Genomic DNA, 26596 nt, shown 5'->3' on the forward strand with positions numbered 1-26596 from the left:
CTAAACATTGACAGTTCTTGCTATGAAAGTCTACGTAGTACTTGCTGATTTCAGCTTGCTGCTTGCTTCAAAGGAACATTACTGGATACCAATGTCTCAGAACATGCTCAACCTCAACCCATGAACACCACTCAACCTCATCCTGTATCTATGGACATTGGCATCCATCATTTACCAGCCTCTAAGAACCATGATGGCACATCCCTGATCCACTTAAAAGGTTCTTCTGCACTTTAATGCTCACCTCAGACTGCACTGGCAACTTGCATTGTAATGCGATAGGTAGGATAATGTGTGCTCAGGAACCACACCCAGCTTGTGGATTGGACTAAATTACATGTCTGTGCTCTTCACAGTGTCATCATGTTCATTCACTCTGAACCTGCATTGGTGTCCATGGTTTCCTTGCATTGCCTTGGTCTTTTGCATTTTTCTGTTTAGTCAGAGGTACCAGGCTCAAGTTACTGCTGTCTTATCTTGCTGTTTAGCACAAACATAAAGACTAGACACTTGTCATGGTTGTCAGCAGTCTTCAATCCAATCGAGGTTGGGGGTGGGGGGAGAGGATTTCCGCTGCGGGGGTGCTGATACAATAAATCAAGGGCAGCCTTCAATAGCAGTACAGGGGATTGGACATGGTCAGTTAGCTGCTTGGGGCAGTCAGAGTCAGGATGATTTCCTCATAGGGGCATGGTGCCAGATGTTGGGAGCCTACTACCTGTCTTGGCTCTTCTTGAACAAATGCGGGCTGCTTTCCTACTGGCATAAAAACCAAAAAAGATATTGAGGGAGGTGAAAGTATTTAAAAGGCATCTAGACAAGTGCAGGTGGGACTAGATTGGGTTGGGACATCAGGTCGGCATGGACGGGTTGGACCAAAGGGTCTGTTTCCATGCTGTACATTCGATTAGATTACTTTTTTAGATTAGATTAGATTAGATTCGATTAGATTAGATTAGATTACTTTACAGTGTGGAAACAGGCCCTTCGGCCCAACAAGTCCACACCGACCCGCCGAAGCGCAAACCACCCATACCCCTACATTTACTCCTTACCTAATACTACAGACAATTTAGCATGGCCAATTCACCTAACCTGCACATCTTTGGACTGTGGGAGGAAACCGGAGCACCCGGAGGAAACCCACGCAGACACGGGGAGAATGTGCAAACTCCACACAGTCAGTCGCCTGAGGTGGGAATTGAACCCGGGTCTCTGGCGCTGCGAGGCAGCAGTGCTAACCACTGTGCCACCGTGCTGCCCACATAGAGACTCTATGACTCTATAACTGGGACAGCTGTTAATTTTGTAGCAGGTATCTCAAGTGGAGTATACACCACAAAAAGCGTGCAGGTTTAGTGTTTTTGGTGTTGGGATGGGGAGAAGACGTGGTAAGGGACTGCAGGCAACAGTGAAAGTGATTGAGCATGAGCCTTGGTCAGAGGTGGCTGGAGTACCAGAGCTAGGGTGAGTCAGTATTCACAGTCTTGAGTTCATGTCATACTGTCAACAGCAAAGTGAAACAATCAATCGACTCATCAGCAGCTGTAATGCAAAGCTACAGAGCATTATTTCACCAAACTAACATAGCTGAAAGGTTTACAGAACTGGTTATCACACCCATTAAATTCTTCCAGAAGGCTGATCTAGACAATCCTATAAAATATACCATTGATGCCCTATTGGAACAAGGACACAAGTTCAAAGCAATTGTAGCTGTGTTTCACTCTGCAACAAGTATAACATAGAAACATAGAAACTAGGAGCAGGAGTAGGCTATTCAGTTCTTTGAGTCTGCTTCACCTTTTGATATAATCATAGTTGGTGGTCAATCAAAAAAAAACATTTTCCGCTTTCTCCCATACCTCTTGATGCCTTTAATATCTAAAATAAAATCTCTTTCTTGAATATATTGTGACATCATATACAGTTCTCAAGTGGGTCAGTAAAAGTATTCAAATCAGAGATGTTTCCTGCCATAGTATTTTTGAAATTGCCCTTCTCCTGGTTTGAGATTTTGTAACAATGATAGATCAATCAAAGCCATGAATGCTGGTCATATCAGCAAGTGATGTCTTCTTCTCCAGAGAATTAAACATCGCAATTTTGATGGGGTTGAGACGTATCTTCTCATCCAAAAAGAATAATGAAAAATTAAGATTGTGACAGCTGTTTATTCATTCCCCTGTGTACCAATCCAGAGTAAATCACTGCTGAGTTATGGTTCAGATGGATTTAGTAAGGGAGGTCATGCCTGACAAACCTGTTAGAATTCTTTGAAGAGATAACAAGTAGGTTAGATCAGGGAAACCCAGTGGATGTTCTCTATCTAAAATCACTGCATGAGAAATGCTGGAGATCGATGAGTTTATTATAAATCTTCACTTACTTTTGTTGCAAAATCAGTTTTGTTACCAAAATAAATAACTGGTAAATCAATTATAATTAAAATATCAAGTATTTAACCAAATGAACTCAGTTTTATTTTATCATAAAGTGAGAAAAGTTGAGTGCATGATAATTTCTGACCTAGACTTGGCTCAAACTTACGTAAATGTTGCAAAGATGTGATAAGGTGCCTCAGGGGAGGCTGCTGAGTAAGGTGAGGGCCCAGGGTGTTCGAGGTGAGCTACTGGCATGGATTGAGGATTGACTGCCTGACAGAAGGCAGAGACTTAGGATAAAGGGTTCTTATTTGGAATGGCAGCCGGTGACAGGTAGTGTCCCACTGGGTTCGGTGTTGGGGCTGCAGCTGTTCACTTTTTATATCAATGATCTGGATGAAGGGACTGAGGGCATTTTGATGAAGTTTGCCAATGATACGAAGTTAAGCAGACACACAAATAGTACTGAAGAGGTGGGGAGGCTGCAGAAAGATTTAGACGGTTTAGGAGAGTGGTCCAGGAAATGGCTGATAAAATTCAATTTGATCAAATGCGAGGTCTTGCACTTAGGAAAAAAGACATAGACTATTTTCTAAATGGTGAGAAAATTCATAAAGCCGAAGCACAAAGGGATCTGAGAGTGCTAGTCCAGGATTCTCTAAAGGTTGACTTGCAGGTTGAGTCTGTGATGAAGAAAACGAATGTAATATTCTCATTTATCTCAAGAGAGTTGGAATATAAAAACAGCAATGTACTTCTGAGACTTTATAAAGCTCTAGTTAGGCCCCATTTGGAATACTGTGTCCAATTTTGGGCCCCACACCTCAGGAAGGATACACTGGCACTGCAGCGTGTCCAGCAGTGATTCACATGGGTGATCCCTGGAATGTTAGGCCTAACACATGATGAACGGTTGAAGATCCTGGGATTGTATTCATTAGAGTTTAGAAGGTTGAGGGGAGATCTAATAGAAACTTTCAAGATAATGCATGGCTTAGAAAGGGTGGATGCTGGGAATTTGTTTCCACTTGGCGGGAGACTAAGACCCGAGGACATAGCCTTAGAATTGGAGGGAGTCAATTTAGAATGGAAATGAGGAGACATTTCTTCAGCGAGAGGGAGTGGTGGCCCTGTGGAATTTACTACCACGGAACACAGTGGATGCCAGGATATTAAATGTCTTCAAGGCAGAGTTTGATAAATTCTTGATATTGGAAGGATTTAAGGGCTACGGAGAGACTGCAGGTAAGCGGAATTGAAATGCCCATCAGCCATGATTAAATGACGGAGTGGACTCGATGGGCCAAATGACCTTACTTTCATTCCTATTTGTTATGGTCTTATGGTCTTATTTCAAACATTCACTACCCACTTTGTGCAGTCAGCTCACATTGTAATGATATGTGAAAAATGGTTCATTTCAAAATGGAAAATATTAGTAGCTGCTTGGAATCAAAATATTTTAACTGGAAATGTTGTAGTTAAAGTCTGTGTAATAAAAGTTAAGGCAAACCATTCGCTTCTTGCATATCATTGTACATATCCCCAAAATGTCCCATAATTTAAGAACCTTCTGCAATGATTATACCTTTACCTGTGGCATTGAAAGCTTCTTGCTAGAAATCCCATCTCAGATTATTTAATGCGTGTCGCATTCAGTCTTTGGAGAAGAGGTTAAGGTAATTCCAGACTAATAGTATGACAGTGGGAATTACTGAGAATGTTAATGTTAGCTTGATTGCAGAAGTACCCTCCTCACCCTACAATAAATGCACTATATTTCTCAAGTATTGCGCGACAACATGTTACAACGCGAACAAACAATTAAAAGTATTTAAATATGCATTATTGAACTGTAACTTGCATATCTATGTATTGCATATCTATCCATTTATATATGTATATAATATAAAGTATGTATTAACAATTTTATAGGAGAAAGTGAGGACTGCAGATGCTGGAGATCAGAGCTGAAAAATGTGTTGCTGGAAAAGCGCAGCAGGTCAGGCAGCATCCAAGGAGCAGGAGAATCGACGTTTCGGGCTTAAGCCCTTCTTCAGGAATGAGGAAGGTGTGTCAAGCAGGTTAAGATAAAAGATAGGGAGGAGGGACTTGGGGGAGAGGCGTTGGGAATACGATAGGTGGAAGGAGGTTAAGGTGAGGGTGATAGGCCAGAGAGGGGGAGGGGGAGGAGAGGTCGGGAAGAAGATTGCAGGTCAAGAAGGCGGTGCTGAGTCCGAGGGTTGGGACTGAGATAAGGTGGTGGGAGGGGGAATGAAGAAGCTGGAGAAATCTGCATTCATCCCTTGTGGTTGGAGGGTTCCTAGGCGGAAGATGAGGCGCTCTTCCTCCAGGCGTCGTGTTGCCATGGTCTGGCGATGGAGGAGGCCAAGGACCTGCATGTCCTTGGCAGAGAGAGAGGGGGAGTTCAAGTGTTCAGCCACGGGGCGGTTGGGTTGGTTGGTGCGGGTGTCCCAGAGGTGTTCTCTGAAACGTTCCGCAAGTAGGCGGCCTGTCCCCCCAATGTAAAGGTGACCACATCGGGTGCAGCGGGTACAGTAAATGATGTGTGTGGAGGTGAAGGTGAATTTATGACGGATATGGAAGGATCCCTTGGGGCCTTGGATGGAAGTGATGGGGGAGGTGTGGGCACAAGTTTTGCATTTTGTACGGTTGCAGGGGAAGGTGCTGGGAGTGGAGGTTGGGTTGGTGGGGGTGTGGACCAAACGAGGGAGTCGCGGAGGGAGTGATCTTTCCAGAACGCTGATAGGGGAGGGGAGGGAAATATATCCTTGGTGGTGGGGTCTGTTTGGAGGTGGCGGAAATGACGAAGGATGATACAATGTATCTGGGAGGTTGGTGGGGTGGTAGGTGAGGACCATTGGGGTTCAGTCCTGGTGGCGATTGGAGGAGCTTGGTTCAAGGATGGAGGAGCGGGAAGTGGAGGAGATGCAGTGGAGAGCATCGTCAACCACGTCTGAGGGGAAATTGCGATCTTTGAAGAAGGAGGCCATCTGGGTTGTTCGGTATTGGAATTGGTCCTCCTGGGAGCAGATGCAGCGGAGGGGAAGGAATTGGGAATATGGGATGGTGTTTTTACAGGGTGCAGGGTGGGAGGAGGTGTAATCTAGGTAGCTGTGGGAGTCGGTCGGTTTATAGTAAATGTCCGCGTTGAGTCGGTCGCCCGAGATAGAAATGGAGAGGTCTAGGAATGGGAGGGAGGAGTCTGAGACGGTCCAGGTAAATTTGAGGTCAGGGTGGAAGGTGTTAGTAAAGTGGATGAACTGTTCAACCTCCTCGTGGGAGCACGAGGTAGCGCCAAGGTAGGGTAGGAGCAGGCTGAGACAATGGGTCGGCTGGGGCAGTCAGGTTTGTGGATTTTGGGCATCAATCCTCAGCAGAGGCCTCACCTTCATCGCCCTACGCTCCCGGATTAACGAGTTCAACACGGGGTGAGACATCGAACAATTCTTCCGCCGCCTTCGCCTCCGCGCCTACTTCTTCAACCAGGATTCTCGCTCACCCTCTGACGACCTCTTCTCCCACCTCCAACACACCCCATCCACCTGGACACCCCGTGCTGACCTCTTACCCACCCTTGATCTCTTCATAGCCAACTGCTGCCAGGACATTAATCGCCTCAACATGTCCACCCCTCTCACCCACTCCAACCTCTCACCCTCGCAACAGGCAGCCCTCCACTCCCTCTGCTCCAACCCCAACCTCACTATCAAACCGGCAGACAAGGGAGGCGCGGTGGTAGTTTGGCGCACCGATCTTTACATTGCTGAGGCTAAAGGCCAGCTCGCGGACACCTCCTCCTACTGCCCCCTTGACCATGACCCCACCTCCCACCACCAAACCATCATCTCCCAGGCCATCCATAACCTCATCACCTCAGGGGATCTCCCATCCACCGCCTCCAACCTCACAGTCCCACAACCCCGCACCGCCCGTTTCTACCTCCAGCCCAAAATCCACAAACCTGACTACCCCAGCCGATCCATTGTCTCAGCCTGCTCCTGCTCCACCAAACTCATCTCTGCATACCTCTACACGGTCCTGTCCCCCTTAGTCCAAGAACTCCCCACCTATGTTTGGGACATGACCCACGCCCTCCACCTCCTCCATGATTTTCGCTTCCCGGTGCCCAACACCTTATCTTCACGATGGACATCCAGTCCCTATACACTTCCATCCGCCATCACGAAGGCCTCCAAGCCCTCCGCTTCGTCCTCTCCCGCCGACTCAACAAGTACCCTTCCACTGACACACTCCTTCGACTGACTGAACTGGTCCTCACTCTTAACAACTTCTCCTTCCAATCCTCCCACATCCTCCAAACCAAAGGAGTAGCCATTGGCACCCACATGGGCCCCAGCTATGTCTAAGGCCCTCTTCGTCGGATATGTGGAACAGTCCATCTTCCGCAGCTACACTGGCACCACCACCCACCTTTTCCTCTGCTATATCGATGATTGTATTGGCGCTACCACGTGCTCTCACGAGGAGGTTGAATAGTTCATCCACTTTACTAACATCTTCCACCCCGACCTCAAATTGACCTGGACCATTTCAGACTCCTCCCTCCCCTTCCTAGACCTCTCCATTTCTATCTCAGGTGACCGACTCAACACGGGCATTTACTATAAACCGACTGACTCCCACAGCTACTTAGATTACACCTCCTCCCACCCTACCCCCTGTAAAAACGCCATCCCATATTCCCAATTCCTTCGCCTTCGCCGCATCTGCTCCCAGGAGGACCAATTCCACTACCGAACAACCCAGATGGCCTCCTTCTTCAAAGACCGCAATTTCCCCTCAGTCGTAGATGACGATGCTATCCAGCGCATCTCCTCCACTTCCCGCTCCTCTGCCCTTGAACCCCACCCCTCCAATCACCACCAGGACAGAACCGCACTGGTCCTCACCTTCCACCCCACCAACCTCCAGATACATCGTATCATCCTTCGTCATTTCCGCCACCTCCAACCAGACCCCACCACCAAGGATATATTTCCCTCCCCTCCCCTATCAGTATTCCGGAAAGACCACTCCCTCCGCGACTCCCTCGTCAGGTCCACACCCCCACCAACCCAACCTCTACTCCGGCACCTTCCCCTGCAACCGCAAGAAATGCAAAACTTGCGCCCACACCTCCCCCCTCACTTCCATCCAAGGTGCCAAGGGATCCATCCATATCCGTCACAAATTCCCCTGCACCTCCACACACATCATTTACTGCATCCACTGCACCCGATGTGGCCTCCTCTACATTGGGGAGACAGGCCACCTACTTGCGGAACGTTTCAGAGAACACCTCTGGGACACCCGCACCAACCAACCCAACCGTCCTGTGGCTGAACACTTGAACTCCCCCTCCCACTCCACCAAGGACATGCAGGTCCTTGGCCTCCTTCATCGCCAGACCATGGCAACACGACACCTGGAGGAAGAGCGCCTCATCTTCCGCTTAGGAACCTTCCAACCACAAGGGATGAATGCAGATTTCTCTAGCTTCTTCATTTCCCCTCCCCCCACCTTATCTCAGTCCCAACCCTCAGACTCAGCACCGCCCTCTTGACCTGCAATCTTCTTCCCGACCTCTCCGCTCCCACCCCCTCTCTGGCCTATCACCCTCACCTTAACCTCCTTCCACCTATCGCATTCCTAACGCCCCTCCCCCAAGTCCCTCCTCCCTACCTTTTATCTTAGCCTGCTTGGCACACCTTCCTCATTCCTGAAGAAGGGCTTATGCCTGAAACCTCGATTCTCCTGCTCCTTGGATGCTGCCTGACCTGCTGCGCTTTTCCAGCATTAACTATTTTATACCCTGGTAAACATTTGGTACAAGTGGCGATCATAGTTGAAGCTCAGAAGCAATGTTCCATTGACATTCTTCACAATACAGCCTCAGTTGTTGGAGTTCAAAAGGTGGCACTTCTTGCAATCAACTCTCTGATTGCAAAACGGTAACACAAAAACTGTTTGGCCTTGGATATTGTAGATTGCAGGGTGGGTCATTTCCCTCAAGAGTGCCATTCAGGTCAAGGTGAAATTATAAATATAAGAACAATAGTGAAAGTCAGTAAAGCATTTTTGACCCTGAGTTCTAAGCTCTGTATGAATTATGTGAACTCAAAAAAATGTTTCACCATACAGAATGCAGATTATATTAAAACACCAATAAAATTGGGAAATTTCAAATCAAAGTTAGAAAACATGCTCCAATATTAAACTGCCTATGTAGAAATGTAGAAGTCCAATAGTTACCATGCATTTATTACATTTAATATGTTAGTTGTTATTAAAAAAGGAGTTAAAACTGTGATTTCCTGATTTTTATTTTGCAGAATGTAATTTTGTCTTTCTTCAAGAGCAGGAGCTGAATATGTGATAGCTTCCATTTATGGACTCCTTCCACACATAGAACATAGAACATAGAACAGTACAGCACAGAACAGGCCCTTCAGCCCATGATATTGTGCCGACTATTGATCCTCATGTATGCACCCTCAAATTTCTGTGACCATATGCATGTCCAGAAGTCTCTTAAATGTCCCTAATGATCTTGCTTCCACAACTGCTGCTGGCAACGCATTCCATGCTGTCACAACTCTCTGTGTAAAGAACCCGCCTCTGACATCCCCTCTATACTTTCCTCCAACCAGTTTAAAACTATGACCCCTTGTGTTAGCCATTTCTGCCCTGGGAAATAGTCTCTGGCTATCGACTCTATCTATGCCTCTCATTATCTTGTATACCTCAATTAGGTCCCCTCTCCTCCTCCTTTTCTCCAATGAAAAAAGTCCGAGCTCAGTCAATCTCTCTTCATAAGATAAGCCCTCCAGTCCAGGCAGCATTCTGGTAAACCTCCTCTGAACCCTCTCCAAAGCATCCACATCTTTCCTATAATAGGGCGACCAGAACTGGACGCAGTATTCCAAGTGTGGTCTAACTAAAGTTTTATAGAGCTGCAACAAGATCTCACGACTCTTAAACTCAATCCCCCCTGTTAATGAAAGCCAAAACACCATATGCTTTCTTAACAACCCTGTCCACTTGGGTGGCCATTTTAAGGGGTCTATGTACCTGCACACCAAGATCCCTCTGTTCCTCCACACTGCCAAGAATCCTATCCTTAATCCTGTACTCAGCTTTCAAATTCGACCTTCCAAAATGTATCACCTTGCATTTATCCAGGTTGAACTCCATCTGCCACCTCTCAGCCCATCTCTGCATCCTGTCAATGTCTCGCTGCAGCCTACAACAGCCCTCTATACTGTCAACGACACCTCCAACCTTTGTGTCATCTGCAAACTTGCTGACCCATCCTTCAATCCCCTCATCCAAGTCATTAATAAAAATTACAAACAGTAGAGGCCCAAGGACAGAGCCCTGTGGAACACCACTCACCACTGACTTCCAGGCAGAATATTTTCCTTATACTACCACTCGCTAAACATGACTGTTTAGATAACTCCTGCAATATGAGTAACTGAGCTATCACTATGTTAACCAGCTTCAACTTATCACTGAAATGCTACAAATGTGCTCCAGACTTTAGAGAGTATCACTGCGTGAGAAACACTGGTGATCGATAAGTTTATTATAAATTTTCATTTGCTTTTGTTGCAAAATCTGTTTTGTTACCAAAATAAATAACTGGTAAATCAATTATAATTAAAATATCAAGTATTTAAGCAAATGAACTCAGCTTTGTTCTATCATAAAGTGAGAAAAGTTGAGTGCACGATAATTTCTGACCTAGACTTGGATCAAACTTACATAAATGTTGCAAAACTGTGACCTACTGGATTGATATGTGTGTTGATTAACAAGATAATGTTGTTTTATGGTCTGAGAAATGGTATTAGAGCCACCAATCCATTTTATTATTGGGAAAAATGGAGCCAATCCTCTGTGCCACTGAGAAATTTAACATGATGGATAGTAGCACTGAAACTAGTGAGGCTTTTAAAAGCACTGAGTTTTATTTCACCATTTTCAACAAGTGAATGAGTGAGGTAAACCTACTCTGGACCTAATTCCATAGAGATTTGAGCTATTTTCATCGTTGGGCCTCATTCAAATAAAAAACAGTTAGCTGCTAGTCGGAAACTAGTGTTGATAATTAACTAGTGAATGTTTTTTTAAAGAAATAGTTAGGTATGGGTTTCAGGCTTTGCTGTAAAGTTCAGTCCGTTTCTAACTGACCTTGCGTAGTTGATGTTGAGTAACCCCCTGGAGCCAATATGTTCAAAGCTGATTGATGGAAATCTAATCAAGCTGGGCTGTAGATTATGGTGATGTGGAACTGATGGCCCCTTCATGAAACAAAGCTGCCAAGTGCATTTTAAGAGGGAAGTCCAGATGTTTGCTAATGGCTGAAAAACGTTCTGTCAAAGGTTGGGAAGAGTCATGTTATTTCTTGTTTCACAGAACAGATATATATTCCTATTAGAGTGCGACCTTCAGTGGTCCCTTTATAAATGGTTGTAACAGGCAAGGCTTGTTCAATGTGAACATCGGATGTTCACCATTCAAAACAATGTCAGGGTCCTAGACTTTCATCAAAAGATCCTGATTTGTTTACAGGCTCACTCCTTCTTTCACCAGAGGGCTGGATGCCCACTTTTGAAATTTTATTCTTAGGCAATAGGGTTTGTTAGCAAGAAGATAGTGGTGAGCCACCTCCTTGAACTACTGTTGAACATGTAGTGAAAATACTTATGATAGACAGCTGTTACATCAGATATTTCAGGATTTTGACCCAGTGATGATGAGAAAAATGACAACAAGTGCATTATCCAGCTTGTTCTAAAGGTATTGTGGTGAGATGCCAGCAATAGTTGCGATGTTTCAATTTTGGTCTCTTCTCAGCTGGGTGGTTGACAGACTAATATCCGGCCTATTTGTATTCAAAAAATGTGTTGCTACTTTGAAAGACATAAATACACAAATCGAAAATCTAACACCGTATACATATCTGTGCACACATGTGCATGCTGCATCTAGCCTAAGATTTATCACAGCCGGGTTTATTGTTTTAATGGAATTTTCATGTGGGGCAGCAGCTGAGGAATAAGCAAGCATGCACTGAGTAGGCTACAAGAGAGCTGACAGCATTCATAGTAAATGGTCCTGTTGACTCTAATTGTAAAGTGACATCCTAACTGAAGTGACACAAAGTCACCCGGCTCAGACTACAGGCATTCAGAAGCCTTATTTTAACGGGTTATCCTGAATAATTCAGTGCCTTGTATGTATTCTAAGGAAAATGGAAATAATCATTACTGTTCGGCTGGACCAGAAAGATTCTGCATCGCTTATTGTAAAACACCCATGCCACCAACCCTCTGGGAATTTCTCCCAGATCTTGAACATAAATGAGATGTGGCATCCAAATAGGATTCCCTAGTTAAATACCTCCAAACAAATTATTTTTCCAACATTTGTCTTGCCAATCATCACTACAATATTATAGAACAACCTTTTCTCTCCAGCAAAAGATATCTACAATTTAACTTGTCTGAAATATTTCAGACTTTAATATTTTTGCAAGACATACATAAAGGAGTATTGACTTGGTGTTGGCAAGTGAATCCATTGCAAAAAAAATCTTTCTGCTTTAATAGGGTTCTTGGGAAAGAGCAAAACATTCTAATCATGTTCTGTTTTATGAAATAGTAAGAAATAGAGTCCTTGGAGGGTTAACATTACAAAATTAAACCGTTTGTTTTCTCACAGAAAATCGAATCTTGCCGGTGCCACCTCACTAGGCTTTATTGCATTGGGAACAATAAACCATGAGCAAGTCTCAATAGAGTACAATTTGTATTTTATCAGTGCAGCAAATTTGTTCCCAATGAACGTGGTGGGAAATAAACTGCTGCACTATTTATGATGTCTGTCTGCAGTTGCCCACTCACTTGGAAAAGAACTGTTACCAAGGGCTGCACTTTGTTAACTGTCAGTGCACTTGAGGGAGATTTTGCAAACAAGTTCTTTTTACAGTTGTGAATATCATATATTCACATACACAAGCAATATGTTGTCAAGGAGATACCAACATACAGAATGGTGGAAACATTTCTGTTTCAATGTTTCATTGATAGTCTATTGAGATGGTATTTTCATCTCCAAGATGCTTGATTATCTATTCTTGAAAAAGCATTCTAATGCAAATTGAACCTTTGTGCTAACATTGCCTCACTGGTGTCACTGAATTATATTACCAATATATGTGTCCCCATTTTCCTTGATCACCATATATTTGCTGGTATCTCTGCACATTGTTGCTAAACAACCCACACATTAATAATAAAAAGTTATTTTCTCCATAGAGTTTGCTAGTGTTAAAATAACTGGAGATATTTTCTTGCACTTTGTGACCAAATGTACTCATAGGAGAAGATCAAAGAAATCAATTGTAAGTGTTTTTGTCCACACTGAGCTTTTATTTTGATTGGATTGGATCTTGATGCAGTAGCAGTATGTTCCAGTATCATTGGAAGCCACGTGAATCTATTGTGGTTTGGTTTTAGGCCCTCCTGTATTATCTTTTAGGTGGAACTTAATTCTGAAGGATGTCAATGAGAACAAGTTTTAATTATTCTTGGTGGTTGGGGCAAATGGAAGATGGTGAAGTGGTGCATTTGTAGTGCCACACAGCATGCCACTCTTTTCCATTCAAGCCAGTTGTCCTGTTAATTCATTTGTTAGCACTTTACAAAACCCCTGAAGAGCAAATTTACCCTCAGATTCGAGCAATTTCTTACAAAAATGGAGGGAAGAAATTCAGCATCAGGATTCCATGGTTATGACAAATTTTGCATTTGTATGCTCATCTCTGTGTATTTGCAGACAAACAGGAGGCTGGAAGAGAACAGCAAGACAGGCAGTATCAGGAGGTGGAGAAATATATGAATAGGAAGTGTTTAGAGGGATATGGGCCAAGTGCTGGCAAATAGGACTGGATTAGTTTGGGCTATCTGAACGAGGGTCTGTTTCCGTGCTGTAGAAGGACTCTATTTCTTACTATTTCATAAAACAGAACATGATTAGAATGTTTTGCTCTTTCCCAAGAACCCTATTAAAGCAGAAAGATCTTTAGTCAACATTTCAGGTATAACCCTTCTTCAGGATTGCTATTTGGGCCACTGCTAAATTTGTCATGGTGTCTCTTTAGGTGCTCTTGACAAACTGTCTTAAACAGACACAGGTTTCATTTCTACATGATAATGGGAGTCATGTGAATATTTTAAAGACTGTTTGTGAAATTCATTAATATTTGTCAGAACATGTGCTATTTCCAGTTGTGCAATGACCTAACCAATAATTCTTAGTGAAAGAAGTGGGAAAAAGAAGAAAAAAAGAAATTAAAAGAAGACTATGGTGTGGCAATCAGTAGTGCTCCTCTCAGCTCCACACCATTAATGTAGCTCACTATTCACCCACTATAACTTCCTCCCCTGCTCATAGATGATGGTCTACTGCTGTTACTGCTAGACTATTAATCCAGAGACCCAGATAAAGTTGTGGGTACCTAGGGTCAAATCCTTGCTGAGCAGGCCATGGAATTTGAATTCAATAATATTCTGGAAATAAGAGTCGGATGATGACCACAAAATTATTTCTGATTATCACGGGAGAAAAAAACATCTGGCTCATTACTATCCTTTAGGGAAGGAATCTGCATCGCTATCTGATCAAGCCTACATGTGACTCCAGACCACAACGATGTGGTTGACTCTTAACTGTCCTCTGGGAAATTAGGGATGAGAAATAAATGCTAGCTGAGCCAATGATGCCCACATTCCATGAATGAAGTTTAAAAATGACCCACACTCAAATCCAATCCAAAGTTCCCAGTTGGTGAGCCACTGAGCCTATGTTTGACCTTGCCATCTGAATTAGCTTTCTGTGGAGGCATAGCAGAATTTGAATGTGAGATCACATGGGATTCACAGTGAGCTTGCTGACTGCATACAAAATTGGCCTAGCAGCAAGAAACAGGCAATGATGTTGGAGGGTAGTTTTTCAGACTGGAAGCCTGTGACCAGTGGTCTTCCAAAGGGATCTATGCTGTGTGCCCTTTTGTTTGTCATTTATGTAAATGATTTAAATAAAGATATAGAAAGCATGGTTAGAAAGTGTGTGGATATCGTCAAGATTGGTGGTATAGTGGACAGTGAAGAACATTGTCTCAGATTACGAAGAGATCAATTGGATCAATGGGCTGAAGAGTGGCAGGCGGAATTTAATTTGGAGAATTGCAAGGTATTGCATTTTTGTAAAATAAACAAAGGCAAGGCTTGTCCAAGTAAAGCTCGGGCCTTGGGTAGTTTTATAGAACAAAGAGGCCTAAAGATAGGTATGTAATTCCTTGAAGTTTGCATCACATATAAATAAGGTGTTTAAGGAGACGTTGAGCATGCTTGCCTTCATTGCTCAGACTTCTGAGCATAGGAGTTGGAGCTTTGTGTTGAGGTTGTACAGGGGCCTTTTCTGGAGTACTGTATCCAGTTCTGGTTTCCCTGTTGCAAGAAAGGTATTATTAAGCTGGAGAAGGTCCAAAAGAGATTTACCAGGATATTGCCAGGAATGGTGGGTTTGCTTTATCGGGAGAGGCTAGATAGGCTGGGACATTTTTCACTGGAGCATAGGAGGTTGAGAGGTGACCTTGTAGAGGTTTAGAAAAGCATGAATGATATAGATAAGGTGAATGCTGGATGTCTTTTCTCTAGGTGGGGGCCTATTTTTAAGGCGAGAGGAGAAATATTTAAAAAATACATGAGGGGCATTTTTTTTTACATCGAGAGGGATAGTGACCAAACACAGGTAAATAGGATTAGTTTAAATTGTGAAAGCTAGGCGGCAATGGCAAGTTGGGCTGAAGGGCCTGTTTTCATGCTGTAGATGTCTATGACTCTATGACTCAGTGTGTGTGGAATGACTTCCAGAGCAAGTGGTGAATGCAGATACTACAACATTTAAAATATATTTAAATAACTTTATGAATAAGAGATGTTTGGAAGGATATGTGCCAAGTGCAGGCAACTGGGACTAGTTTATTTTGGGGTTATAGTGGGCTTGCACTGGTTAGACCGAAGGGTCTGCTTCTGTGCTGTATGACTCACTGACCACATCTGGGGGAGCTTGTCTTGATTATTATAGCCTAATTCACACCTAACTTCCACTGGGTTTTGCTCTGCTTAATTCAGGTATCTGTTTTGCATTTTTTAAAAATGACAGAATTAAATTGTTCTTTATGCTGGTAGTTAGATTGATCTTGGACAGTAATGCAAACCAGATAGCAGGTTGACCTGAGGCCAGGCAAGAGAAGTAAGGTACAACGTAAAACATGCAATTTCACAATTCTCCCTAGTGATTTGCATTAAATTCTCCTTCTTAAGTATTTGCTCCATGATGAAATGTTGCATAATATTTATGAATCAGGGCAACCAAGTTAGAAATTAAATTTTCTTTGCATCGAGTTTGCACCTGCTGCCAGTACTGACACTTCACTGGACTATGACCAGCATACAGATTGTAAACATGGTATAGATTTTTTTTGTCAGAGTTAGCTATTTGTCTGTCAGGTCCATAGAAAAAAAATGACAAACATGTATGGGAAAGACCTACCTTGTGTATTTACATGATGGCCCTTACCCTCTGCAGTCACTTTAATATTAATAGCCAGGAATGTATTTCTATGCTCAGTACTTATACTAAAGAAAATGTCACCTTTCCTCTTGCTCATTCAGATCAAAGTAACTATGAACTTGGACGTTTCTCGGACTGGACATATTAGATAAGTCATAGAGAAACAATAGCTGAGTGTTATGGATGGGTTGAAACTCCATTGCAATCTTGTAGGTTATTTACATTGATTAAAATACACTAATACAACCAAAGTTCTTTTGGCAGGAAAATCATTAGTAATAAGTATTGCGATGCAAAAGTTTTAAGAACTCTCTTTGGTGTCAAATGACCTTATAAAGGGGACACATTTTTTATTTCATTGATGTTCTGCATTTCCTCAAATCATCAGGGTAGGTGATATACCTTGTCTAACATAACTTCAGGCAACACATTCTTGTATGCAGGTAAATCATCAAGGATTTACAAAATTAATATAAAATGAAGAGCAGAAGATTATTAACCTTCTTTGCACACTGCTATGCATTCTGTTTTACCCTTGTCCTAATGCTGAGCTGCGCCTCTATCTTACTCCAGAGTGGCTGGGTCTGGTTCCACAGCCTCCTCTGCTGGTCTGCAGGATAAACCACTGCCCCCCAGCACCTGCAGGTCCCTTTCACAGAAGCAGGGAGCTAATTTGCCTTTGAGGGTCATGTCCCCTGTGATAATGATGCTACACCGCAGTGTGAAGGGCGTTCCTGTCTTGCAGTGCTTAAAGTGTTTGTAACTTAGCTTTGGATATCACATCACCTCTCCAGTGATTTGATTTCACAAATAGGATATTGTACATAATTAGTGAAGTGAAGAGAGGAAGATTGCACCTTGTGAGTCATGATGGACCAGATATCACGAACCTCGCTCAAAATATTTTCACTTGAAATGGGAAAATTCAGCCCATTAATTTGGGTTCAAGTCCCATTCCAATTGAACACAAGGGCCAGGCTGACACTTGTGTGCAGTACTAAGGGAACACTGTCTGAAGTTGTATTTCTAAATCAAGGCTCAATCTTCTTTCTCAGCAATGTAAAATTCATCATGGTGGTATTCAGAGGAGTGGGAGCTATCCCAGTTTCTTGCCAGCATTTATGAGAACACAAAAATAACATAATAGTGGCATTGTATCATTGCAAATCTGGATGCATACCAATTCTGTGCATTGCTTACGACATTACAACTGTGACTACACTTCAAATGTACATAATTATCTGGTGCTCCTGTGGTCATAGAGGATGCTGTACAAATATAACTTTAAAAAATTAACCTAATGCTAGTTTTACTGAAGAGAACGAAAAACAACCTCTGCTGAGGTGTGCACGCAGAGACATTGGGTGAGAACAGGTGGTGTTATGTGATGTCAAACAGTATTATCTCACGGATGAATACATCTGCTGAAATGACATGAGCAACAAAGTGGAGCAGGAATGCTCTACTGACAACTACCCCAAAACAGCTCAATGCTTTCAAGGAGAAGGAAGAAAACAAGAATCTTTTAAAAATTCATTCCTTATGTAAATTGTTATTGCCTAACACTGAAAGTACAGATTTGCAACAACTTATTAATAGCCATCTGAACATCCTTTGATAATTAAAGTTTAAAATATTAAGTGTCAAAGTGTAAGAGAGATGTATAGTTAACATCAGTTCCAAACTGAAGTGCCGAGCAAATTAATTTATTGGAAATATCAAATGTGGAACTTGAAAATTTAAGCAGCTAAACTGTGATCAGATGAGTCATCCACCAGCTTGTTTACCTTGTCTCCAAAAATTATCTTTTTTGGTATCTAATTATTTATCTGAGCTCTATTGTTGTTTTTGAAAATGTGATTCAAATTATTTATATTCTAAGATGATTCCATATAATATTAGCAGACAAACATTTAATGTATTTGCCTGAAATTCCTTTATTCATCATTTTAGACATAAATTAATTTTGTGGGTGAATATATCCATACATTTAGCAGGAAGTAAAAGCTTAAACAATTTATTCTAACTTTTGAAGATCAATATGACAAAGCATAACTTACTGGCCATGGAGAATGAAATTAGTTCCTGGTCAGTTAAGTTGTCAGTAGTGAACTGGCATTCTATTTTATTTTAATTACACCAACATTTACTGCTAATTTGATTCTTTACATGAAGTGATTGTCATGTAAACATCAGTCCTTATTCCAGTGTTCCCCCTCTCTTGGGTTCTTGCGGTGCTCCAGTACACAAGATCCAGATACCATGCTCTATTTCTCAAGTTTCCTTTCCTGTCCCTTACTATTTGCCAATTCTGTCACTTGTTCAGCTGTAAGATCTTGGACTTGCAGAACTCTATGGATCAAAACAGAGGGAGAGAAAACAAGGGGAAGTTAAGAGTGCAAAAGATGAAAAGCAAGTTAAGAAACCATATAGAAATACAAAAGTTAATGTAGTCTTTCATTCCTTCTCCAGTTCTGTCCTGTATATAGTCAGCTACTACCTAAAGATGATGACTCAATCACTGTTCAAAGAAGTCACCTCTTCATATTGATGGGAAAGGCCTCAAGGAGCTATTTTACCTTTTAAATCTGTGTGGAATGCAGAACTAATCAATTAGACTCCAGGGTTCTAAAATATTTCAATTCTGCAACTACAGCTAAGATTAATTTTGATATTTCTCAGCTGATTTGCTTGCTGTTACGACTCACATTGGCTCTATGTTTAACCTCAGGCTGAGGAGCAGTGGCACAATGCACCTCACTCCACACACTACAATGACATTGAAGTTTGACAAAGTATATTCCTCACTTGGTAACTCAGGTTGTGCCGATAGCTTCCTGTAGACTTGTTAAAAAAAAAGCACAGAATATTTCGGGCACAGAGGCAATCATTTGGCCTCCATCATGTCCACATCATTAGCAACAAGAATAGATAGATGCAGAGTCAGTCTGTTCTGAGTGTACATCTCACTGAATTAGTCTGCAGATTCAAGTGAATTATTGAAGGCATTGAATTTTGCTGTTTAAAAGTTTATCGATATCTTTAAGCTTTTACAGAATGTGTATGAATCGTATTGCACAAAGTAATGATTAGTAATGACCTACAGAAATAGACTGACCATCTTTTTTTTCTTCTGGTCACTCTTTCAGCACTGCTTGACCATTTAAATTAAGTCTTATTACCTGCTTTTGAACTTTGTTTTTTAAAAAGTTGTGATGTTAAGGTGATATCAACTTGATACACGACATTTTGATTTTGCTGTGCTCTGTCCACATTACCTTTGGTGTAGAAAATGCTGCTAATTATTTTTGCACTGCTTTCACACATACCTTTTCCCACACCATTGTGGTGACAAGAATCACAGTTACAGAATTGTGCCATATTTGAGTATCACGTTCACTTAAAACCTGCTACAGAGACAATCCTATTGGAGGTTTTGTTGGTTATTACAATCTTTTTAAATACAAGGCGCACCTCCCAAGGAATTTACCAGCATGGTCAGCTTTAATGCACCCGATGCATAAAAATTTCAAAGCAACAATGACCTGGTAGTACAGAACTTTAAGATTGCATAGAAAAAAGATATGTTACTTTAATCTTGCAGTCATCAGGACAAATACAAGAATACCAAATTTCAAACAAGCACACCAATTTTCAGTAAATAAGAAAAGGAAGCTGATTAGTTGCTGACTTTGATTAATCAGGTAGTGACTATTGAGAAAACAATGGACTATGGACATCAAAATTCTCTAGGAACTAGAAGCTATATACAGTTACATGAAGCAACCACAGACCCCAGGTATCATAGAAACCATACAGTGTGGAAGCAGGCCACTTGATACATGAATCCACACTGAGCCTTCGAAGAGTATTCTTCCCAGACTCATCACCCCCCATCCCTGTAACCCTGCATTTCCTATGGCTAATCCATCTAAGATACACATCCCTAGACACAATGTGCAATTTAGCATGGCCAATCAACCCAACCTGCACATATTTGGACTGTGGGAGGAAACCAGAGCACCCAGAAGAAACACATGCAGACATGAGGAAAACTTGCAAACTCCACACCAGCAGAAAACAGTTGAAGAAATTGGTGCAGTCAATCCCATTTAGGAAAGCAACTGTGGAGAAATTGCAATGTCTCATTACAGCCAAGAGACAGACCACTGCAGAGTTGGATCAGCAGCATAGAAAATTCAAAACAGATCACAACTTGTAAGTTTGCAAGCATTAGAGGATACTAAGGATCGGAATACATTGTTCTTACTGGATTACAAATTTCAATACATGTTTCAAATTTCCTAGAATTTATGGAACCACAAGACTAATTCTAGTGTGTAGGTGTCATGATTAAATAAGAAAACTTAATAAGTTGGACATAGAGAAGGTTCATAGAATCCCTACAGTGTAGGGACTGGCCACTTGGCCCAACATGTCCACACCGACCCTCTGAAGAGTAACCCACCCATATCCATTCAACTAACCTATTACTCTACATTTCCCCTGACTAATGCATCTAACCTACACATCCCTGAACACTATGGGCAACTTAGCATGGCCAATTCACCCAACCTGCACATCTTTGGATTATGGGAGGAAACCGGGGCACCCGGAGTAAACCCACACAGACACGGGGAGAATGTACAAACTCCACACAGATAGTTGCCCAAGGCTGGAATCAAACCTGCATCCCTGATGCTGTGAGGCAGTGGTGCCAACCACTGAGCCACTATGCCACCCTATTTAGGTTACATCCAATCATTTTGATGCAAGACCATGGTTGAGGCCACAAATTCTCAGTGTTTCAATCAATGTTGAGGTAGAGAGCTATCATTATCAAAGTGAAAAGGCAGATGCACAACACACTTTGCAACAAAGGGAGAGAAATCACCAAAAGTTTGCATGTCGTTTGTAACCATCATTCTTCTTTATTAAGTGGTGATGTGAGTGTAACTTTGAAAATTTTTTTACATTTCACAAAAAACTTTGAAGTTGACTAAGTGCACCCAAAATGACTCTCCAAGCCAATAGACCTTTATTATTTAGAAGAAAATATGCAGAGGAGTCCTCATGTTTACAAATAGTGATGGGAAGAGCATTAAAGATGAAGGTAACTAGGTACAAGAAGGCATTCTTCTTTCTTCTTTTGTTACAGAGAAGTGGAGAATGAATGTGCTGATTAACTTAGTAAAAACAGATGTCCTTCACCTTCCTACACACTGACTTGTTCTGCACTATTTATTCAAGCTGCCTTTTTGAAGAAGAATCATCCCTTTGTTGAACAGGCTGGGGCTGTTTTCCCTGGAGTGTCAGAGGCTGAGGTTTACAAAATTATGAGGGGCATGGATAGGGTAAACAGGCAAAGTCTTTTCCCTGAGGTCGGTGAGTCCAGAACTAGAGGGCATAGGTTTAGGGTGAGAGGGGAAAGATATAAAAGAGACCTAAGGGGCAACTTTTTCACACAGAGTGTGGGTATGGAATGAGCTGCCAGAGGAAGTGGTGGAGGCTGGCACAATTGCAACATTTAAGAGGCATTTGGATGGGTATATGAATAGGAAGGGTTTGGAGGGATACGGGCCGGGTGCTGCAGGTGGGACTAGATTGGGTTGGGATATCTGGTTGGCGTGGACAGGTTGGATCGAAGGGTCTGTTTCCATGCTGTACATCTCCAAGACTCTAAGAAGATAATGATAAGGTAACTTTGTCCACATTCAATTGACTATACCATGGTAGCAACATCAGCGGACACACAATTAGTTGAACAAATCCTCCCTGCAGTGAGGGTCAGAGCATGACAAGAAAGGAGAAAGAGATTAGCATCTACAAGCCTCAGGTGTTGTCAGCTGCACCTTCACATCTGACAAAGCTGAACAGGGTCTTGAATGATGTCATAGGCAACTCAGTTGAAGAGCTGAAAATGTGTTGCTGGAAAAGCGCAGCAGCATCCAAGGAACAGGAGAATCGACGTTTCGGGCATAAGCCCTTCTTCAGGAATGAGGAAAGTGTGTCTAGCAGGCTAAGATAAAACTCAGTTGAAGGTAAAGTCAGCTGGTGTTCCAAGCTAACTGAGTGACAGGCACAAATGATAGATGCCTGGGCACTTAAAGAGGAAGCAGCTCAAGACAGTAGTTCAATCACAAATGAACATAAGTCAATGTTCAAGATTTGCCTCAGTCTGCAAATTGGCTGCAACATCTCAGAAGTCTTGGATTAAGGAGTGGAGAAAAATTCTTAAATCAAACATGAGAAAGTGATCACAGCACTGATGGATATTGAAGATCCAGGCAAAGTTAATAATAACCATTCTCTATTATGTTTTTTAGAAGAATGTTTTAAAATCCCTACAATGTATACAGGCCTTTCAACCGAGCAAATCCACACTAACCCTCTGAAGAGTATCCCACCCAAACCCATGCCCCCATTACTCTACATTTACCCCTGACTACTGCACATACCTGATCACAATGGGCAATTTAGCATGGCCAACTCACCTAACGTGCACACCTTTGAATTGGCAGAAATTAACTGGATGCAACAAATCCTTGCAACAATGTATGAAAAATATCAAGATGAATGTGGTACATTTCAAAAATCTTCAAATAGTCAATTTTTCAACATTTGGAAGCCAATAAAATGAAATAGGATACAGTTAATTCCAATTTGGATCATGCCAATATTGAACATTCAAAAATATCAATTTGCACAAATGGTAGCTGGAGTCTGTAACTGATTCCCATCAACAAGATATGGAAATGTTCGGGGGTATTTTTTTCAGTAATTAAGTAGAGACTCACTGCAGATCTACTGGAGGTGAGGAGTACCTTGGAAAAGCTTAACATTGAGCATCAAAAAGGAGCTTAAACAGACCAAAATGAGAAAAAGGGCTGGAGTAGTCTCGCTACCTGAAAGTGTCCGATAACCTAAAAGCGCAGTTATTGGCAGTCACACAACACGTTCAAGCCATAGATGCTGAGAAAGAAACATTTACAGAAAATTTCCACAGCTCTTCAGTGAGACAGATATTTCTCTTACTCAATTGAAGCAACAAAGAAATACTTTTGAACAGAAAAATATCTATCTTTTACTGAAATATTCAGATTTTGAAGATCACTGCTCTTGATTAATTGAAGAAAACATTCTGTTACCAGAGTAATATCATCACTCATTGATTGTAAAAGAAATTCTCGAGAGAGGGAGAATAGAAATCTTAATTTATGTTTGCAGAGGACAATCCTGGGGAAGGTTAGCCCATTTAAGGCAGCAATCACCTTCAGGGTGATGGACTTTTTAAAGTTTGGAAATAAACAGAAAGAACTTAAACCCGCTAATCAGTCAAAACAATTTACTGAGATTAAGACACTAGACAGATATTATGTTCGGAATATCCTGCAATTTTCCATCCAGTCTGCAAACCACAGAGTTGCTCAGGAACTTCTTATGGATCTTGGTCCAGAAAATGACCTCCTTGTTGAAGATGATGCAATTCTACTTTCGGATCAACTTCCACAGGTGTTCTTGTGTGCAGAAGAATGGCCTTACACTGAAGCAAGTCTGGAACTAATGCCACTGCCTCTATTTCTAGCCATAATAATAAAGTCTTTATTCCTTATCTCCAAAATTGTCTTTAATCTGCCCTTCATTCTTTGTTTTATCTACTTGATTTATCACTTGCCCAGAATATGGCACAGGTAAACAGGTGAGTCAGAATTTCTGTTGATAGTTTTCCTTTTCAAAGGATTGTGATGATTTATGTTTTGGAGATTTGCCTCCTCAATTAGTCTTTCTATGATAAATGTTCCCTGTTGTACAGATCAGAAATAGAAATCATGAGAAGCTGGTATCCCACTCCACCAATACTATCATCTTTCAAAGTGATTCTGGGTGTACATATGCCCCCAACACACTCGAACAGAGCCAAGAATACGAGTGGAGTTTAAAGCCTCAGGCAAAAGAGACTAAGGAGGGAGCAGGTTGAGGGCAAACCTGTTTGCACTGGAGTTAAAGGTTAAGGATTAATAGGGATACAGGGGAAGAACTGGGCAGAAATGTAGACAAAAGATTAACTAGACTTATTCATGAGAATAGCAATGGAGCATGTGTGTATGGAGCAATGTCATGGTCATGTCCGGTTTGAAACCTATATCTGGTAGGGTTGCAAAAATATCCACTATACAATCTTGTATAGAGTTATATTCACTTGTATAGAGTTATATTCAATAAAACACTCACCTGAGTGTAAACCTGATCTTACCTTGCACCGTTTTGAATGAGGAGAAAGTTAGGACAACGGATGCTGGAGAGTCAGAGTTGAAACATGTGGTGCTGGAAAAGCACAGCAGGTCAAATAACATCCGAGAAGCAGGGAAGTCAACGTTTCGGGCATAAGCCCTTCATCAGGAATGTGGAGGGGGATAAAGGGATGAGAAATAATTAAGGGGTGGGACTGGGGGTAAGGTAGCTAGGAAGTTTATAGGTGGATGCAGGTGGAAGGAAATTGTGATAGGTCAGTGAGGAGGGTGGAGTGGATAGGTAGGAAGGAAGATGGACAGGTAGGACAGGTCAAGAGGGTAGTGCTGAATTGGAGAGTTGGATTTGGGATGAAGTGGGAGGAGAGATTTGGAAACAAGTGAAATCGATGTGGATGCTGTGTGGTTGAAGAGTCCCAAGGTGAAAGATGAGGTGTTCTTCCTCCAGTTAGTGGGAGGCTTAGATTTGGCAGTGGAAGAGGCCCAGGACTTGCATGTCCTTGGGGGAATGGGAGGAGGCGTTGAAACTTGAAGGGTACTGATAATCCTGATTAACAAGTGGGTTCAATTTCCACACTGGTTGAGGTTAGAATGAAGGACTCTTGTGGCCCACTTCTCTCCACCCCTGAGCTATAATGACCCTTAGGTTAAAGAACCACTAAACATCTGTCTCTTCTGAGAAAGCAACCCCTTGGTCTGGTAGGACCATGGCAATTTTAGCTTCCCCTTTATTGCTTTCTCATTGACAACACCCTAACCAATGGGAATTGACTTGGCCATAAACCAGCACCTTTATTCCTGTCATAGAAACATAGGAGCAAGTGTAGTCCATTCAATGCTTCAAGTCTGCTCCACCATTAATTGTGATCATGGTTGATCATCCAACTCAATAGCGTGTTCCTGCTTTTGCCCCATATCCTTTGATCCCTCATTTGAAATGTGGCATTCTTGCCTTTGTTTTAATAATGGTAGGATGAAAAGCTTTGGCAGCATGCCTCTCTTCCCAGAAATGTTCAAATCACAGAAACCTTTTTGCCAGAGGGAACAAAATCATTTTCTCTCTGGAATTGAAGCATCAGCTTGAGTGAGCACAGAACCTCTTACTGGAGAGCAGGTTTTTCAAATATGAAATGCACATGGCTATTAATTCCATTCTAAACACCACAATGACACATATTAATGGCATTGATGTACAGATGGTGTCAGACCACAAGAGCAGATTAATACAGGTAATGCTCAACACCCTGATAGCAGATATTGTGCTTTCAACTTACGGCAGTCCACAGTGCCTTCATTACTGAAAGCAACAAGGCAGACTGCACCACCAGTTCCTAGGGGAGGAGGTAGTCGTTGTGGCTTTACCTTAAGTTGTCATTTATAAAAGACTTGAATAGAGGCAAACCAGACATACAATTAGACTGATTCATCCTTCAGAATTCTGGTGGCAAATATAGTTGTCATACTCAGATCTTACAACATTTTGGACATACTGGGGAGGTTTTCATCTGTAGCTCTGACAAGCTGTCCAAACCTATCAGGATCTAATGTGTTTTGCCTTTTTAAGCACCTAGAAGGGAAAGCCATGCAGTAAGACTATCAAGAGGGGCAAGCTTACAATGTTACTGGAAGGTGACGAACCAGGGTGGACAGTGATTGTGGGTCAAGAAATAAATAATGGCTTGCAGTTAGAAACACAGGAATTTTTTTATTCACTCTATAAATATGTCCTTGCATGAGCAGTCCATCTGTCATTATTACATCAGACTATCTGAATGATCAATGATAGCCACAATAGCAATCACGTGCATAAGAATTCATTATTAACATGTTATTCCACCATCGTTTTAACTTAATTTTAAAACATATTCCAGTTCAATGTAACATTTGAAACATTTTAAAGAAGTAGCCAAAAAGGGTCAAGCGTTAGGGTTAATGTTTGGAAGATTCCAGACCATACTGACAGTGTAGCTTAAGTTACTTGATATCAGAACCTTTAATGTTCTAGTATAAAGGTACACATTTCCCCTTCAGTTAGTCTCCCAGTGCAATTAGTATGGTGTGTCAGCCAGTTTTGTGCCTATAATGTACGGTAACATCAGGATCCAGTCTATGGGCTGAATCTTACCATATTTTGGCAAAGAGTCAGTTTTGTAAACTTTCTTGGAGGTCTTATCCATATGAGATCTAGGAAGTTTTCTTATGCTGTCATCCCAAACTCACTTTACTAGCCATCCACCCTGCTCCTCTGGTCTGACATGTATCCAAGTTTGCCAATCGCTATATCGGAAGAAG

General features: G+C 42.0%; 1 long non-coding RNA gene across 1 annotated transcript in view; it reads right to left on the reverse strand.

Moving 5' to 3' along the window:
* Positions 1-18007: 18007 nt before the first annotated feature.
* Positions 18008-26596, reverse strand: part of LOC148145111 (uncharacterized) — a 46846-nt gene continuing 38257 nt past the window's right edge. Inside the window, exon 3 of the long non-coding RNA XR_015750989.1 lies at positions 18008-18407. This is a non-coding gene — a long non-coding RNA (uncharacterized LOC148145111). The remainder of the gene's footprint in view (positions 18408-26596) is intronic.

The sequence above is a fragment of the Chiloscyllium plagiosum genome, unplaced genomic scaffold, assembly GCF_037043375.1.
Source record: "Chiloscyllium plagiosum isolate Xiang-an unplaced genomic scaffold, Cpla_swu_hap1 HiC_scaffold_26, whole genome shotgun sequence".
Classification (NCBI taxonomy): Eukaryota; Metazoa; Chordata; class Chondrichthyes; order Orectolobiformes; family Hemiscylliidae; genus Chiloscyllium; species Chiloscyllium plagiosum.